Raw genomic sequence first — 16,012 nt, forward strand, 5'->3', positions numbered from 1 at the left:
CTATTTGGTCCCAGAAGAACCTTCCTCAGATTCGATCTTCCGAACTCCATTATACATATCTCCCAACTTGCGCTGTCCTAGTAGCAAGTAGGCTCTGGCCAGATGTCCTCCCTTAACTCCTTCAACATTCTTGCAATTTTCAATCCTCCTTATGACTTTTCCCGCCAGCTCCACTATTCCTCGCTCCAGATATTCCAGTTTCCTGTTGGAAGTGATTGTCATCTCTTTCCACTCCTTGATCAACCTCACATTCCTCGCATGTATTTTCCGGTGCTCATTCTCAGAGTCGTGGACCCTCTTGCGCAGCCTGTTGTACTTGATTTGTGCTTCAGCCTCCTCGTCTATGATTCTGTTCCCTCGACCAGTACCTGGTGTCACCATTCCTTTCAAATTGTCCTCCAACCATGCCGGGTAGAGAGGCTCGCACCCTGCGTGATACCTATCTGGCGCAATGGTGCTTTTCTCCATAATGATTTTGTAGTGCCACATGTGCTGAGCTTGGCACTTGTAAGGGACGTCGTTATCTTGGAAGTCTGCCCTAAAATGACTCATCTTGACAACCCTTGGTACGACTTGTTTCCTTCCTGATTGCCTCATAACTCGCATAGGGACATATGGATATATCCATCTCAACCCGATCAACACCAAGTGCAGAGCATCCCTGGACCTGATAATAAACTCGTCTGTTGGGAACCATTCAACCATCTACTGCACCTGTTCCTCGGTCAGATTGTCAAAGAACTCTACCCATTCTCTGGCACTTTCTGGCTGAGCAAATCTGTCTGGAATGTAAGTCATCTGCTTAGGGTAATGGAAGGCAATGTGGTCGTTCCAAGCCCTTCGCGGAAATTCTTGACGATAGTGACCCTTTTGGAGATGCTCCAGCAACCATAACTGTAGAAACAAATTACAACCTTCGAAATACTTGACCCCTCTTTGACAGCGCTTTAGGGCCCTGTAGATGTCGGCTATGATCATGGGGACTATGGTACATGTCTATTAATTAATGCATTCCATCAGAGTCTTAGCGACCATGGCCAACCTAGTGTGGATTCTTCCCTTTTTCATTGGGAACACTATCAGGTCTAGAAAGCACACAATGAAGACAAACACTCTGCGGTGGATGTGACCCAGTGAAGTGAGGGAGATCTCATCATGGTAAGTGCGGAAAGACTTTCTATGGCCATACCTCTCGTACAAATATTCAAAAGGTATGTAGGAATCCTTCAAGCACACTAGGTTGACATTCTTTTTCAGCCCCATCATCTTCAAAAATCCCCTGCCCGTACGGTTTTGTAGTACCAAAAGCCCGGGACTGTCCCAAGTCAACCCCGCAAGTCCTCCTATTTCCTCTAAAAGCGATGTCATCGCTATGTCACCAAAACGGAACACAACTCATTCATTATCCCAGAATAAGGTGGCAGCCTCGATCAATTTGTTGTTTGGTTCAATATCTAGCAATGAAGGTAAGTTACCCAGGTACTTTTTTAGATGCTTCTTGTCACTTGAGGAAAGGTCCTCCCACCAATCTAGCAGCAATGGTGGGATGTTTCTAACCATACCGAATCTGGGGACCTCATGCCTCATTTTCTGTAAAATAAAAGGGTTAGACCTTACCCCCACCATACTCGACTATTTTTACTTTTATGATCAACATATCAGCATTTAATTCTCCAAATTAATGCACAGAACGTGGTTGTGTCCATTGGGATTATGGAAAACCCGATGGACTTTGGATAAGGCTTATCTTAAAGGATCATTATGTGGACAACATAACTGATCCGACTAGGTCTGACCATGATGCATGCACAATTTTAAATAGAGTAAGGTTTCTATGAGGGTTTTAGACTGGTACCCTCAAGCGGACAACTCGAGGGGGAAGGCACGGAACCGTCGACAACACCGTTGATCGACTGGTTTTACCACAAAAACGTCTTTCCGAATTTAAGGGTAGTAAATAAGAAGAGCGCAACCAGTCATTAAAGTGTTGCTATGGGATTTGATACGCACGAGTGGAATATGATGCGGCGCATGATTTATGCAGCAATTAATAACATGTAGTCAAGTATTTTCACGTAGGAAAAATAAATACAGTATTTAAATAATTGAAAAACCATTACAGGAAAAGGAAAACAAAGAGACAAGTCAGTTTCGGGGGAATACAGAAATCATAAATGCTTGAAAAAATAGACAGTTAAATTCAAATAAGGGTACGGGATAAAGTATGCTTGTACTAATTTGTAAAAGATAAGTTCGTGATGGTAAGAGCCAAAAAATATCCCCAGCAGAGTCACCATGTTGGCACACCCCCTTTTTCCCTTTTGACGGGGAAGTCCGGGTTTCGACATTCATGGGGGTAATAACTCATTTCCTTTTGGGAATTGGGTATTTGAAGAGTCGCCACCTAATAGATTACGGTGCGTTAAGGCACCTAAAGTGATTAACTCTTGGGTTAGTCTGCATTATCAGAGATTAGGGTAAGGGATCGAAGTAACCTTGAGAGGAAGGTGTTAGGCACCCCTCTTGGTCCACAACTGTGGGTCTCGACCGAACTTATATTCACAAATTAGTCCATTACAAGTAAACAATTGAATCAAATTGGTTGCAAGTAAAGCACGTTGGATAACTAAAGTAATAAAGATTTGGACAAGTTGTAAAAGGTTTAAATAATAAAGGAATTTTAGTAAAGGAGGGGTCCTAGGTTGGTTATCCTATAGGATCAACCCACACAATGTCTGATAAACACTCCTCAATGAGGGGCTACACGTGACATTAGTGCGTAGTCATCATATCCCATATCTACCCTTCCCACCCCTTAGTGGTCATGCAAAGCGAGTGTTTGGTCAACGATTTCTATTGTGTGCTTCTACCCGTCCCTTATTAATGGTCCTGGAGGGAGTTAGGACCTCTACCTATAGGTGGTTATAGACGGACCCCTAAAGTTTAAAAGGTGAAAATTCTAAGGCGACAAACAAAACACTTAGGACTTTCAGCACATAAAAAAGGGAGCAAATAGAGGTTCAAGGTTTCCTCCTCAAACAAGCACACAAACAACACGACTCAAGCAAAATTAAGGGCTTATATTAGATAGTATCTTAAGGCACGATGTCTAGGTGAATATGCAGAAGACGAACAATTTCTTTTAGACTCAGAAGTGATAACCCTAGCAGTTGCCTATCGATTTCAAAAAGCCTGTTAGGATCAGAAAACATTAAGCAATAGGAATAGTTTCAGAGATACAGTTTTGGAAACGCCCTAAAGTCTTGCCTATATGCGGAGTACTAATAACTGCATTGTATAGTAAGACAGGGAAGATTTTAAAATAGACTTTTGAAAATCCTATGGGCGTGATGTCTAATAACAGATTTAGGCGGTTTTAAAAGACTTGTTTCATAAATGTAAACTACTTAATTGAACCAATTCAAAAGTGAACTAGGCGTGGATCATGTTGAATCATTTAGACTAGTTTAGATTGACAGGCAGAATTTCGAATATGGTTCCCTATAGGCATGATATCTAACTTTGTTAATCTGATTTTAATACATGCAGACATGAAAACATACATAAACACTTGCCATAACGGAATCTAGATTAGGTCCTATAGGCAAGACATTAGTTAAGCCGATTTTAAGACATTGAAGGCACACATGAACACCCATCATAACAGAATCTGGATTAAGTCCAATAGGCATGGCATCTATTAGTTAATCTAATTTTAAGACATTGAGGCATGATTATTTGGAACCTATAGGCATGGTTTCTAAAAATATAAAGCCCTATAAGCATGATTTCTACTTGATAAAGCAATCAGATTAAATGTAAAGTCCTATGAATATGATTTCTACTCGTATTACCCCATAAAACATGTATCTACCCACCCATTTCACTAAATACCCCAATATTTGTTTACACGTTATTACAAACCAATGATTGAATTACATAAGTAAATAAGAAAATAAGAAGTTTTTCTATAGGGAGCCTTCGATTAGGCCGAGATGTCCAATGGCCTCAAATGCCTGAATTCCATAGACAATGTCAGAGTCTAGGTACATCAAAGTTCCCTAAGGATCTCAAGGATCTCGAGTAGTGCTTACGCCTAGACTTAGTAACCAAAGACTGAACAAGTGTAGTGTGGAAAGACCAGCCTCAGTATGCCAGAGTTCAGAGGGTTCTCAAGAGGATCCCAAGGTTGTACACATACTGGAGGGGGCAGAAATTATTGACTAAGAGTGGAGTGAAAGTGATTTTAGTGAAAAAACTGTATAAGAGGAAATATGTTTAAAAGTAATTTAGTGAAACATAGAGACTATTTGCAAAAGAGATTGGAGTAGTTAACAAAGTCCAAACACAACACCTTGAGACAGGTTCATACATAGCCAGTAGTCACAGAACCAAAGCAAGTTCAATAGCCACAAACAAGGGTCAAGGGGTTTGGGGATACATAGGACACATAATTAAGCAAAGACCTAGGAATTGGTATAGTAATGCTCAGCAACAGCTGACCAGACATAGTCACAAAATCAGACATAAAGAACAAACTCACATGCAAGGGTGATAGGGATTTGGGGATTCATGGTGGTAAACACATAACAAGTAAGAGATGATTGGTGTAGACATGCTCAGAAACAAACAGAGGGGTAATACACTGATTTTTAAGGGAGGGGAGTACATAATATGTAAACATCAACTACAAATTTCATAACAAAATAATAAATAGAAGCAAACTAGAAACAGGATGAACTGAAATAATAAGAGAACCATATTGTTGATGGAACTTTGAATTGAAACTAGAACATACCAGTAAAGAGGACAGTAAGCAAAATGAAAGAACAGGAGAATACAATGGTTAGCCTTGGCTTGCAGCCGGTTAACTTAGAGCAGTAGCAAGTAGCACAAATGAAAGCAGAAAGTTTTTAAGTATGAGAGATAGTTTTTGAACCAAGAGTGTTCATGTGTTGTGCTAATGAAAGACTAGGGTATTTATAGTCTGAAAGCAGGTAGTAAATAAGGTAAAAATCAAAGTCTATTAGTAATTAAGGAACTCATAATCAATTAGTCAGGAAATCAAGGTAAGTACTCCATTTAATTGAGGAGTTAGCTTCAAACGGTAATAGACATTGTCACACCTCCTTTTTCGCCCGCACTGCCTCAAAGGGGCGCGGAAGGGAGTTTTTTCCAATTAAAGGACAATCGAAACAGGATTTATTTATTTATTTCAGAGTCGCCACTTGGGAGATTTATGGTGTCCCAAGTCACCAGTTGAATCCCGAATCGAGGAAAAGAATGACTCTGTTTAACAGTCTGCACACCAGAAATTCGGATAAGGAATTCTGTTAACCCGGGAGAAGGTATTAGGCATTCCCGAGTTCCATGGTTCTAGCACGGTCGCTCAACTGTCATATTCGGCTTGATTATCTAATTTTATACAATTATGAACTTATGTGCAAACTTTAAACTCTTTACTGCTTTTATTATTATTATTATTTTAACAAAGAATTACAACATTGTGAAAAACGTATCTCGAACCACGTCACATCAATGTACCCGTGGTTATTGACACATTTCAACTCCGTTGAGATTTGGATTCGGGTCACATAAATGTTCACCCAAATTTAAGAGTATAACATTATTAAATACGCGCCTAAAGCGACTAGCGTATCATTATTTTGGGTAGGGCCATGAAATTGGCTAAACGGCCCGTCCCTAAGTCTAAGTATTTTAACACAAATAATTATTGAGGGCCCCGCAATTTTGTATTTATTTTGGCGAAGCACGCATCATTTATTTTAAGGATATCCTAAAGTGACTACATTTCTATTAAATTCGTCTCTAAAATAGAAGAGAAAAAAATCCTAATTAATTACATGCTTAAAAAAAGCGTAACATATTAAATGCTAGATTAAGACAAATGTTAATGAAAAGGAATATTACTAAAATTGAAATTATAAATAAAATACGGAATCGACAAATAATATATTCGAAAAAAACTAATTATCCTATAGCTAGATTAAACTCGCATTGTTAGATGACTTGAACCGTTGAAATTAACTATTTACAACTATTTGAAACTAGAATCAATCTTAATTGCTAACGCATATTCGAAAGTTTATTAAACTTAAACGTTAACTCGTCTTGTTTGAACTCAAATCATGCCATAATGCCTAATTACGAAATTAATTTAAATTCATGCTTTAACTAAATTTAGCTACATGTTCACGTTTAACCTACTGTTGACAATATTAAAACCTCCATAGCTAGTGAACTAATTAGTTTTGCCAAGCCGATTCACTAAAGACCAACTTATGTTATTTTCCTCTTATTCCAATTATTGAACAGTTTGACAGTAATGAGCATGCTTAAATATATACTACCTAATAATCAAACTAAAGTAGAGTATTATTTAATACATCACTACAAGATGCCTAGTTATGCAAAGCGACAGAAATTTACAGAATAATAATACATGAAATAGCCTAAATAAAATCAGTAAAAGAAACAAAGAAAAAGCTAAATTAAAACTTCAAAGTTCCATTCTTCATATGCATTCATGCTTTCACATTTCAACTTACAATATCGACAGGGTTACAACCATGTACCTGGTATTGGAAGTAAAAGAAGAGGAAGACCAGCAGAAATGCAGTAGCATATAACAACAACAACACCCCGCAACCAGCAACGAGAAACCAGTGACAGATTTTAAAATCAAAAATAAAAATCCAGCAATAACCAGTGAAGTAGTAGCAAATAACCAACCAAACTCAAGGAACAAACCACATGAAAATCCAGAAACACCAACAATAATCAACGGGCAAAAACAAAATGAACCCTTTGTTAGATTGAAAGACCAGTTAATGTTTAACCCTTAATTCTCTCTTAATGTTCAGAAAATTCTTTCTTTCAAACTCTCTTCAAATTCGAATCCCCCCTTTCAATATTTCCGAAATTCTTTTTTTAATATTCAGAAAACCTTTTTCTTATTCCCCCATCCCCTTATTTGTGTCCATCTCCCCTTTATTTATAGCCAAACTTCAAACACTTAAATTAAATCCCACCATCTTCTACCCATCTCCCTTTAACTTCCCACTACTTAATGTTTTGTCCCCCACTATATTAAACAAATATATTAGTCCCACTAACACATATCTTTTCTTTATTTAATTCCATTATTCCTCACTACCGCATGCTTTGTCCCCCACTATATTAAACAAATATATTAATTCCCACCATTATGTCTTGTCTCCCGCTACGTATTAAAAAAATATATTAATTTAATATTATTGGTACCTAGTGGACGGAGCACTCAAATTAATCATTTTTAAGACTCATTTAAAATACCGAAAATGCCCCTGAAACTATTGAAATTACCATTCTACCCCTGAAAATACTGCAATTTACCATTCTACCCCCATCAGCTATAACCAATTCACCTAATCATTTTGACCAAAATACAGCAGCTATAACCAATTCCTAATCAAATTTAATCAACAAATTTAAGCTAGAAACTCAGATTATGTCAAATATCATCACAACAAAGACTAAGGATTCAGGGAACCAAACCATATGATGAACAATAAAGAAACAACTGCAATCATTTTGACTGAACAACATTTTTAACAACAAACATACTTTCAGATTCAATAACAGTAACAAATTGAACATAACAAACAAGTAGATTCACATTACTAAACTCAAAAATCAATTGAACTTTAAATTAAATCTAACAACATTATAACCAACACATTTCTATATTAACTAAACAAGAACAAATGAATAAAAACAAACTGAAGAAATAATCAAGAAATGAATCAAACATATACTGATTTCAAATCCGAGAATATCAAACAAGATACGGACAGAAATAAAACTTAAACCAACTAACCGGAAATGAACAAAGACGAACTCGAACGGAAACAAATCTGCCCGGAAACTTTGAAACCAAAATAACTCGAATATGCCCGGAAATTTTTTGTATGTTTTCCAGTTGATTTCAGGCGATGAAGCTGGACGACGAAGACGAAGAAGGAGCAATAGCGTTTGGTGTTATGGTTGTTTGGACGTGAGGCTGTGTGTATGTGTGTGTGTGTGTGTTGAGGTGAAGCAGCAGCAGTGGCTGCTGGAGCTCGACGGGAGGGCAGCAGCGATGGTGGTTTGGGTGGTGTTCATGGATGTTGGACGAAGAAGAAGAAGCAGCAAGGATGGTCGACGAGTGTTAGACTGTTAGTCGTCATGGTGGTTCGTCGACTTGGGTGGTCGACTGAAGGAGCTGCTGGTCGTCAATGGAGGCGACGTTCATGGATGAAGCAGCAGCAGTGGCTGACGAAGAAGAAGAAGCAGCAGCATGTGGACTGGCTTTGACGAAAAAGACGAAGACGAAGAAACAACAGGTGAAGTTGGGGGTCGACACAACTCGTCAATGGCGGACGGAGGGGGGGTCGACTGGTTTTTTTCCGGTGATTGGAGGCGACGGACTGTTTGGTTGATGGTGGAGCAGCTGGTCGTGAGGATGGAGGTGACGGGGCATCCATTGGAGGTGGAGCTTGGGGAAGGGGGGTGGTTTGGGGAAAAAGACGATTGAGCATGGGGGGGTGTTTTTTCTTTTTAGGGTTTTGGGGTTGGGAAAAATGAAAAATGAAGATGGGGGGTTGGGATTAGTTTGGGTTATGTGGCGGACTGAGTCGGGTCGACCCGGTGGGGTTATTTGGTTTGGGCCATGGTTGATTTAAATTAAAATGTGGCCCAATCCGATTTTCTTCTTCTTTTATTGCTTCTTTTTTTCTTCTTTTTTTTTCTTAAACTAAACTAAATTCTAAAAATCCTAAATTATCCTATAGAACTAAATTAATTTATAAAAGTGCAAATTAACTCTCAATAACAATTAACACACAATTAAATAGCAATTACGCTAAAATCACACAATTTGGATATTAAATGCTAAAAATGCAACGTACATTATTTTTATAATTTTTTGTTCTTGTAAAAACAAACTTAATTGCTCCTAATTGTAGAATTAAAGCCTAAATGCAAATGCGACATATTTTTGTATTTTTTATTAATTTAACAAATAAACATGCATGGACAAATATAAATAATTATTGAAAATGCCACGAAAATTCTCAAAATTGCACACAAAGGAAAATTGTTTTATTTTGAATTTTTTTTGGGAGTAATTCTCTCATAGGGCAAAAATCACGTGCTTACAGACATATAACAAATAAGGAAGGAAATCGTATAAGGCTGAACATGCCAATTAAGAAAATATTTTCTGCATAGTACAAGTACAAAATATGTAATAGAGGCTAGGTCCAGCACACTTCAATCAAGGAAAGACTTGAGCAATCGATTAAGCATAATTGACCATAGAATAAGGTTAGAAAACATTCTTCAAGGTAAAAAAATCAGCAGAAATAACACACGGAATTAGTGAAAGATCAATCACAAAGATTCAATGGTGCAAGAATAGGAGATAGCATTGATTTAGCACCACTCTATAAGAACCAGCACATGGTAAGCAAAAATCAGAACCCTAAGAGGTCAAGTAGGACAAGAATCACATATAAAATTAGGGATTCATGTAGAGCATAGTCTGAATTAGTAGGCTAAGCATGATACAGGTAGGAGAAGCGAAGAATCAGAAATATTTGTGAACACAATAGGCAAGGATAACCATAATTAGGAACCCTAACAAGCAAACATAGGACAAAAATCACAGAATCATAGAAATATACAGATTAACTGAACATATTATCAAACGACACTAAGAAACCCAAGGTTGGGACTAAGAAATTAGGGTTTTCAACATAATCGAGTTGAAAAAGGAGTAAAATCATAGAATCAGTTGAAATATGCAAGAGACAGAAGTTTTAAACATGAAGAATCGGTTTAACGAAGTGTAGAAGAAGTTCTAAAAACCCCAACTTTAAAGGAAAGTAAAAATAACTTGAAATTGATTATTCTTGCAAAAGAGGTTCGAGAACAATATAAAACATAAAAGGAACAGGCTCGAACCGTTTAAAAATAGCACAGATCTAAGTGATGCAAACAAAAATTAGGGTTTCAAAAGAAACCCAAATAGAAATGGAAGAACCTGTTTAGAACTTCAAAGATCGTAACAAATACAGTGTGATTTTGCTCGAGATCACACCGGCGTAGCCATGAACAGCCAAAACAGCAAATCCTAGATACAAGTCGGCGTGGCCCAGGGCCCTTGAAGGCCTCAGAGAAGATGAGCAAGGCAAAGGAGGAGTCATTGGAGGCTTGGGGTTGAAAGGTGGTCACCGGAGAAGACCGGAAAAAGGAGGCGATTGAAAGTAGGCTAGGGTTAGGTTGAGATAAGAGAGGAGACGAGAGGATATAGAGGCATCGCCCTTTTGGAAATGAGGCTAGGGTTAGGGTCTTAGGAATTAAAAAAGGAAAGAAGTAACACGGGTCATTGATCTAGGAGATCAACGGTCGGTCAGGTAGATGGGTTCCGGGTTTGGGTAAGTGTATATAGGGTCTGGGTCGGGTATTTTAATAAGAAATTGGGTTGGGGTTGGGTCCAATTTAGGCTGTAATTGAAATGCCAATCTGGCTATAATTTAAATAGCCACTTTTTCCCTATTTAATTTATAATACATAATAAACAGTTTCTGGAAAACAAATTTATGTACCAAAATGATTTAAAATATATATCTACCATTTTAAAAATATAGGGAACAATTTTATGCATATAAAATGTAATTATACATTATATGCAATTTAGCTTAAAAATACCAAATGCAATTATAAAAATGCATAAAAAATATACTATCCATATTTTGGCATAAATATAGAAATTGAATGACTAAATCATTACAACAATAATTTGGGAGATACTTATTGGGGATTTTATGAATAAAAGGGGAGGAAATAAATCAATTTAAATTCCTAAAATTATGGAAAAAAATGTAAAACCCTTGTGCATGCTTATATATACATATATATGTTATTTTGAAGTTATTTATGCACATATAAAAATATATCTGGAAAAATTGGGTATCAACACCTACAACAACGAGTTTAATGCGCATAAAGGGAAGATGTTTCTCCAAATAAAGGAAGGGAGAGGAAAGAATAGTATAGTACTCACCATGATGTTTTGCTTCCCATCTGCCCCAGGACAAAGTTCGCCACTTGCACTCATCACATGTCGAGTGGGTCGCCAATGTTCGGTCCCAATCCGGTAAATCAGGAACGTCGCCTGGCGCCCATAAAACCGCTGCAGAAAAAGAAAAGAGGGTACGATTACGAAACTAGTTTTCACCATAGGTAAAATTGAGAAGGCACGAAATGCACCACTTACGTGTATAGATCCATTCCTCAGGGAACGGCATAAGCTCAACGGGGATAATGTCAGCGGTTCGCACTCAGATGGAGCGACTCATCCACTACTGGTCTCCATCTTCCTCATCATCAACAACGAAGGACGTGGTCGATCGGCATCGCAAGTTTAGCATACCTAGATGGTGAAAGGGCCGATACAGCCTGATAAGATGACTAAGAGTAAATTCAAGCCCCGCCTTCTCCGCGAAAAATCTCATCATCAACATTGTTCGCCAAAATGACAGATGGATCTGCGCCAAGGTAACCCGATACTTTAAGTAGAAGTCGAGCACGACCTTATCAAGGGGCCCCAATGTGAAAGGATATGTGTACACATTTAGGAATCCATCGGTACTATCTGTGATGCCCTTGCTCGGGGAAGTATCTGTAACACTACCTTTCCCCCCATCCACAGTCTTTTCTCACTAACCCAAGATGTTCTCCTCTTATCAAAGAGGTAATATTCAAAGTATACTCTCGTTAGTCCTTAATGTCGGAGGCGGAACCCTCCCCTTTCTGCCGAACAGATCCCGATGTAGCGGTCATGGCTATGGCGAGATTGGAGAACTAAAGCAGGAATCTGTGCAAGTACGTTGGTACTGAAGTAATGAAAGACTTGACGCAAAAAAAAGAAGGGTAACTACTTAAAATGGTGGGATATCCAAAAGAGCAGAAACAATCCTATTTATACATGAAAAAAAATGGCAACAATCCGTCTACCTCGAAGCCGATTAGAAACACTGATCGATGGAATCATCGCCAGTCCCGAGGTGGTACCCGACCTCGAGGACCTCCATCAAAAGAAAGGATAGGCTCCAGGAAGCCAATAACGCCTTTGCTAGTCCCGAGGTGGTACCCGACCTCGAGGACCTCCGTCGAAAAGAAGTTAGGCTCTGAAAGGCCAACAACATTATCGCCAATCCCGAGGTGGTACCCGACCTCAAGGACCTCCATCAAAGGGAAGGTTAGGCTCCAGGAAGCCAATGAATTCATTATGAGACTCGAGGTGGTATCCAACCTCGGGGGCTTTTGTCAAAAAGGAATCAGGCTCTAAGGAAATAAGCATTTAAACTCCACCCGTATGGGTTTGGCCCCGGGCACCATCTGAGCTCGGATAAACACTCTTCCCGGATCTATATACAGCGCCCTAAGGCTATCTGTACTAAGTTCAAAGCAAGTTTCCAGGTGGTCCGGATTTGAACGAACCTCCACTCAGGGACTGCCCTCGAAAGTTCAAAGGCAGTCCCTGTCCGCGGGCCTCCGAGCAAATTTCTCCTCAAAGGTTACCACGGAGACTAAGTGACAAATCACGATTTCAAGGCTCGAAGCGTTACTTTCATTCGACTCGAAGTAAGGGGCCTGATGACCCGAGTTATCAGTCTAATCCAGGCTTGATCCAAGGGACGACGAAGGGTTCCGTGGAAGGTCGTATTAGTCAATCAAAAATCAGGAAGAAACACTCACATCTGGGTTCGATATTGGCACCAACCGGTAGAGTCATGTGTTCAGAGTCTCCACAAATGTAAAAGAATATAGCAAGCATCAAATACAAAAGTTGAGGAAACATCTTTGTATTCGTAAACATCCAATTACAAAAGCCCACGAGTACACAAACAAAGAAACGAAAGGGTACACATGTAGTAAAAGCCTAGAACCTAGTCTACTCTCGAAGGTTCATCTCCGGTAGCAGCATCTCCGAGCACTACCTCCTCGAACTTGCATCCTCAACGTTGATAACTTCGACCGCCACCTCCTCTAGGTTCCCATCTCGATCCCACGGAATAATATCTCCAAGGGAGAAGATGAAAAAGAGGAAACGGGGAAGACAAAGAAGATGAAGGTGATGCAGAAGAGGCAGAAAAAAGAAACATAGCCCACTGAAGCCAAAGGTTGAAGATTCGGCGGGAATCAACCCTACTTGCACGGCCGCTCCGAGTCCACATTCCAGGACATCGTGCCATGCAAGTTCAGCGACCGGTTGTACCATTTTATCCCTTGGAAAAAAAACCCAAGGGATGAAGTGCCACACCAGGCCAGGGTAGGAGAGTGAGCCGCAGTGTATAGTCCGAACACTCTCCCGAGCAGCAGTGTAGAGTCCAAACGTCCTTCTAAATCAGAAGAAGTCGCCCCACCCCCTGTATCATCACCTCGAGCCAATAACGACAACAGTAGTAGTCGTAACAACAACAACAACAACAACAACAACAACAACAACAACAACAGCGACAAGACAGTATAATCTCATTCGGCAAGGGAAAGCTCAGGCAAAAGGCCATCACGCAGCCGATGAAAATGCTTCCATGCAACCCTAAGGCCATGAACCCCGATCATGGTGGTTAACAGTGAGGAGAAAAGGATGGATAGATGTTAAAAGGCACTTGGGTAAGAAGATAGCATCGGAAGGCCCCCATTTATAGGGGAGATAGTATGGCTAGCAATGCCATCAATACCTTTGAAAGACGGATCGGCAAGCGCAATCAATGCGTTATTAAAAACCGAATCGACGGCGGTACTGTCGCTCTGAAGAATGGGAATCGGCAGCGCATTGAATGACGCTGAAAAGACAAGTCAATGAGACACCTCGGTTATCGCAAAGGCTTACGTCACAAGTTGATACCATCGGTATGACGCCATCATAGGAATCCCGAAGAGTCAGATGTCAAAATCGTTTCTTGTCGCTCCTCTCTAAGAAACCTGAGGACTATCTGTATATGGCGAAATCGGAGAGGCCAATTTCTCGTTGTTAAGGCATCTCGAAAAATCACCTCGAAGGCTCGAGACCACGGACCGAATACCATCTCTCGAGGGTTGTCGACACTCGAACTAAGGATAACGACGACCTCGGCGGTGATAGGAATGGGAAGCTCCCTAGGCGTACGACTAGGACTGACAAAGCTTAGTGGACTAGTCTAAGACCCGAACCAGGGTATCATCTAGTTCTCACATCTCCGTATCTTTGTAATTAATGCTTATTGTACTATGATGGGATTCCCTTCCTATATAAAGGGGATCCTTGTCACCTTGTAAGGGGTTGTTGTTGCTCCAGTTGCTCCACACGAAATATACAAGAACATTCTCTTTCACTCTCTAACATATTCTCTTGACATTATTGCTCTCATTTATTATCTTCATTATTGTTCATCATTTATTGCTTATCATTGGCAATAAAGAGCCTCCGTTAATTCTATTATAACTGTTAGTTGTATTCTAACCTCCCTCGATAGCTCCCTGCCAAGCTCCGGAATCGACCTCGAGGCCCCGAATCGACAGGCTCGAGGCCCCGATAATTGGCCCAACGGTTTAATTATCGTCCTATCCTTAACTCTTATTTCATTTCTAAGTCTCACATACGTAGCATCAACTGCTTAACAACTAACATAAAAATAGATCACGTATTTTTAGAGTTCCATAAACAAATTTAATTGTTATTGTCATTTTTACGGTAAACAGTTATGTCGAAAATTGGAGTGCGATCGTCAAGAATATGATATTCTTGCTGCCAAACTGCGTTTTTGAGGTTCACCATCCAACGCCAATCCAAACAACTCATATCACAACAAACAATATTCCCACATTGATCCCATAACCAATTACACAAAAACCATACACAGAAACAAATGAATTGAGATAAAAACCATACCTAGAAACAGTGCTAATAGTAACATGTTTACTTAATCCATGAGGATACTACGTCAAATAGACAAGTTATTTCTCATTTTGAGGAGATAATTCTATCCATGGTCATTGAATTTTTGGGTTTGTTATTCAAAAGTTATTTTTCTTTTTTTTGTTACGTAAAAATCATTCAACTTTGTATTCATTACACAAAAGTCACTTTTCTTTCTTTTGTTACAGAAAATCATTTTACTTTGCTCTAGTTATCACAAAAGTCACATCTTTACTTAAAAAGTCTATTATGCCCTTAATATTATATAAACTTTCATATTTATGTAATAACTTCTATATTATATACTATATAATATATTTTTAACTATTTATTTTACTTATAAATAAAATGACTTAATATTATTTTCTTCATTAATTTTATAATATATTCATATATTTAATTTTTTCTTAACTTTAATTTTCAAGATATATTAGTAGCGTTATAAAACAACTTTTTTTAGTAATTCTTTTTTTTTTTTAAATTTAATTGACCGACCAACTTTGGTCGGTATACCCTTCCGACCTTCAAAATAACAATCACACGTTAATGGTCATGTTTTGGACAGTTATTGGCCAGTACCGGCCAACTTTGATTGATTTTTTTGGACGATTTTTTTCGAATTTCTAGTATGTAATTTCCCAAACAACCAATTGTCCAGGTAAATTCCCAAGAAAATATCCTCAGCTAAATTCACATGTAGTACCTAGGGATTTTCCTTCAGATTAACATATGAATTTTTCCTCATTTTCTTTGTTTGTTTATCTGCGAATTTTCTCACGGAAATGTACTTGCCGATTTATTTTTCTACATATATATATATTAAAGTTACTGATAAATTTAATAACACTACTAATATATTTTGAAAATTAACTTTAAAAAAATTAAATATACGAATATATTATAAAAATAATAAATAAAATAATATTAAGTTAGTTTATTTATAAATAAAATACATCGTTAAAAATATATTATATAGTATATAATATAGAAGGTATTGCATAATTA

This window comes from Nicotiana tabacum, chromosome 3 (assembly GCF_000715075.1).
Source record: "Nicotiana tabacum cultivar K326 chromosome 3, ASM71507v2, whole genome shotgun sequence".
Classification (NCBI taxonomy): Eukaryota; Viridiplantae; Streptophyta; class Magnoliopsida; order Solanales; family Solanaceae; genus Nicotiana; species Nicotiana tabacum.